Here is a 4319-nt window from a genome sequence, read left to right as displayed (position 1 = left end):
GTATATATAAAACACGTCTAATGCTTGTCTGTACTTAATATGTCTTACTGTTGACCAGACCACACACTAGAAATTGAAGGGATGACGACGTTTCGGTCCGTCCTGGACCATTCTCAAGTCATTCTCATTCTTGACTTCTTGACTTGTCAAGAAGTCATTCTCATTCTTGACTTGAGAATGGTCCAGGACGGACCGAAACGTCGTCATCCCTTCAATTTCTAGTGTGTGGTCTGGTCAACATACTTCAGCCACGTTACTGTGACTCATCGCCTGCATATGTCTTACTCGTCTATACATTAAGAATTCATATTTCTCTATACGTAAAGGTCAGATGTAACACAAACAAGGAGCAACTGTTTCAAGCTCAACAAGCCACAATGTTGGACTCAGAACAGGAGATGTTTCTCACCCAATGTTATAAATTTATGGAACCGCCTACCCGCCGAAGCCGTAAATGCCAAAACTCCGTTGGGTTTTAAAATACAACTGGAAAAGATCCCCAGGACAAGTAAGTAATTATCAAAAGAAGGCACCAAACCGGGAAGGCTATGTAGCACCATCAAATGTGCAGAATAATCAGAGGGCGCTAAATATCACCAAGGATGCCAATACGAGAACAAAAACGCATAAGGCGAACGATATCAAAAGTATCCGAGTCACCAAGAATTCTATTGAGGGACAGGTGACCGCGAGGGGCGGTCGGAAAGCAAGACACACGCTCGTCCTGGAAGTCAGGACATTCAAGAAGGACATGCACGACCGTAAGAGGGACAATGCAACTAGGACAATAAGGAGCAGGGCGGCGCTCCATCAAGTGACCATGGGTTAAGCGAGTATGGCCAATACGCAACCTCGCCAGAGCCGTTTCCCAACGCTGGTTACGGTGGTAGGAGGACGGCCACGAGGAAACACAACATTTCAGAGTACGTAGTTTGTTACCAGTAACAGACGATCAAGAAGCCTGCCAACGGGTAAGGATGGAGGAATGGATAACCGGGAAAAAGTCGGAATATGGAATACCTTTACGAGAGATGGGACAAGAGCGGACAGCTTCCTTGGCGGCAGCATCCGCACGCTCATTTAAAGACACACCAATATGGCTGGGAACCCAACAAAACTCAACCGACTTAAATTTACTGTGAACAAGAAACAACCAATGCTGGATCTCGACAACTACTGGTTGAACCGGATTAAAGGACCCAAGAGCCATGAGGGCACTACGAGAGTCAACAACAACTACAAAGGAAGACTGACAACGAGAAAGCAGGAGACGAAGAGCATAGAGAATAGCATAAAGCTCCGCTGTAAAGATGCTAGTCTCCGGAGGTAAGCGACACATATAAGTGCGATCAGGAAAAACAACAGAGTAGCCAACACCATCCGCAGACTTAGACCCATCGGTGAAGACAGAAACGGAGCGGGAGTGAGAAGAAAAGTGCTCGAGGAAAAGGCGTTTTAGAACCGTAGGAGGGGTAAAAGCTTTAGTGATACGGGTCAAGGATGTACAAAACCGCGGAAGAGGGACTCTCCACGGGGGCAAAGAAGGAACAACACGAGGAGAAACATCAGAAATACGAACGGAAAGAGAATCCTGTAGGCGAGATAACCGGACAGAAAGAGGGAGGTGGTGAAGAGGAACAGGAACCGCAGGAGGGGTAAAAGTTAAAGCACGACAGAGGCGAGAGGAAGGATGTTGCAAGGACCGCGCAAGATAGCGAAGACAGTAGCGATCACGGCGGTCCTGGAGAGACAGGAAGCCAGTGTCAGTATACAAGCTAAGGATGGGAGTCGAACGAAAGGCACCAGAACTGAGGCGCAACCCAGTATGGTGCAAAGCATCAAGACGGCGAAGAGTAGAAGGAGAAGCAGACGAGTAAGCAGGGCAACCATAATCGAGCTTAGACAGGACGAGAGAGGAATGTAAAGCAAGGAGAGTGCGCCTATCTGCCAAGAAGTATGGGACAAGACCCGAAGGAGGATAAGGGCCTTAGAGCACTCAACACGGAGGTAAGAGATATGGGGAGACCAAGACAAACGAATGTCAAGGAATAACCCCAAAAGCTTCGCGGAATCTTTGTACTCAAGGGGATGACCATAAAGTGACAAAGAGGGACGAAGAACGACCCGTTTCCGCGTAAAAGTCATGGCACAAATCTTAGAAGTAGAGAACTTGAAGCCATGATCGGTGGCCCAAGAGGACACGGCATCAATTACAAGTTGAAGCCGGCGCTGAAGGAGAGGCGAATCATCACCCTGACAGCAAAGGGTAAGATCATCGACATAGAGAGCGGAGAAGACACCAGAAGGAAGAGAGGAAAGAAGACCATTGAGGGCAACCAGAAAAAGAGTAGTGCTCAGAACACTACCCTGGGGCACATCTTCGTATTGCTGAAAAGAGGCAGAGAGAGCGGTACCAAGGCGCACCCGAAAGGAACGACGAGAGAGGAAGCTGCGGAGAAAGAGAGGGAGATGACCACGAAGGCCAAAAGAATGAAGTTGACATAGAATATGATATCGCCAAGTGGTGTCGTAAGCCTTTTCTAGGTCAAAAAGGACGGCAACAACGGAGGTCTTCGCAGCAAAAGCAGAACGAATATAGACCTCCAAGTTCACCAGGACATCTGTCGTGCTGCGGCACTTGTGGAAACCAAATTGAGAAGGGGAGAGGAGGTGATGGTGTTCCAGGAACCACATCAGACGAACGTTAACCATACGTTCAAAGAGTTTGCAGACACAACTTGTGAGAGCAATAGGGCGAAAGTCCTTATGGGAAGTACCCAGAGACCCCGGTTTGCGAACAGGGAGGACAACGGCATCGAGCCAGTCCTCAGGGACTGACGACGACTCCCAGATCTGATTATACAGACTCAGTAAATACTGAGACGTGCACGGAGGGAGATGGCGAAGCATCTCATAATGAATACCATCGGAGCCCGCCGCCGTAGAACCGCAGAGGGCCAGGGCAGAACGAAGTTCAGAGAGAGAGAAGGGATCATTATAGGGAAGCTGAAGATGAGTGCAGAAATCTAAAGGACGAGACTCAAGGGCAGGTTTACGAAGAAGGAAAGATTGGGGAAGATGAAGACCAGAGCTAACAGAAGAAAAGTGGGAACCCAGTTCGGAAGCGACCTGCAACGGGTCCGCCACAAGAGTATCATGGAGGTGAAGGACCGGTGAAACATCGGGAACGAACTTACCCGCTATCTTGCGGATACGCTTCCAGATCTGGGCCAGAGGGGTTTCGGACGTAATTGTTGAGACATAAGAAGCCCAACATTCACGTTTAGCCGTACGGATGGCCCTACGGGCCACCGCACTCACTTTCCGAAAGAAAAGAAAAGAATCGGTCGTCTGCCTATGGCGGTGCCTCTTCCAGGCTGCACGCTTACAGCGGACAGCCCGAGCACAGTCCGCATTCCACCAGGGAACGCACTTCCGTGGACCCCGAGAGGAAGAGCGAGGAATAGAGCGAAGGGCAGCGTTGAAGACAGAAGAGAGGCAGAAGGGAGAGGTCAGAGAGAGCAGCACTGAGGGTAAATAGGGTCCAGTCTGCCTTAGCAAACTGCCACCTAGGGAAAGAGAGGGAAGGGCGAAAAGAGAAAAAGGAAACAAGGATGGGGAAATGATCACTTCCATGGAGGTCATCAAGAACCTGCCACGTGAAATCTAAGTAAAGAGAAGAAGAGCAGAGAGAAAGATCAAGACAAGAAAGGGTGCGAGTCCGAGAGCACAAATGAGTGTGCTCACCAGAATTCAGAAGAGACAGGGAAGAAGAGAGGAGAAACGGCTCAAGAAGGCGACCCCAGGTATTCGTCAGAACGTCACCCCAAAGAGAATGACGACAATTGAAGTCACCCAGCAGGAGCACAGGCTCCGGCAAGGAGTCTAGGGGGTGTTTCAAATCAGGAAGAGAGAGCAGGACACTCGGGGAGAGATAAATGGAATAAACTGTGTACTATTTCTCCACAAAGATACGAGCAGCTGAACAATGGAGAGGCGAAGGAAAAAGTAAAGGAACAAAGGGAACATCAGCACGAATCAAAAGAGCAGAAGAATTACAAGCCCCAGCAACGGCTGGGGGGGGGGAGAGAAAGGAATAGCCACGAAAACGACCAGGACGAGCACCAAGCATTGGCTCCTGGAGACAGACACAAAGGGGCGAAAACCGCGAAATCAGAAGTTGGAGTTCGAGGAAATTGGCGTAATAACCTCGAACGTTCCATTGAAGAATGGACAACGACGAGAAGAGAAAGGACAAAAACAGAGAACAAGGAAGAAACAAAGGCAAAAGAGCAACAGAGCACGTTAAAGAATATCAG

Source organism: Procambarus clarkii, chromosome 18 (genome assembly GCF_040958095.1).
Source record: "Procambarus clarkii isolate CNS0578487 chromosome 18, FALCON_Pclarkii_2.0, whole genome shotgun sequence".
Taxonomy (NCBI): Eukaryota; Metazoa; Arthropoda; class Malacostraca; order Decapoda; family Cambaridae; genus Procambarus; species Procambarus clarkii.
The sequence above is the reverse complement of the archived record's forward strand: the minus strand, read 5'-3'. Positions refer to the sequence as shown.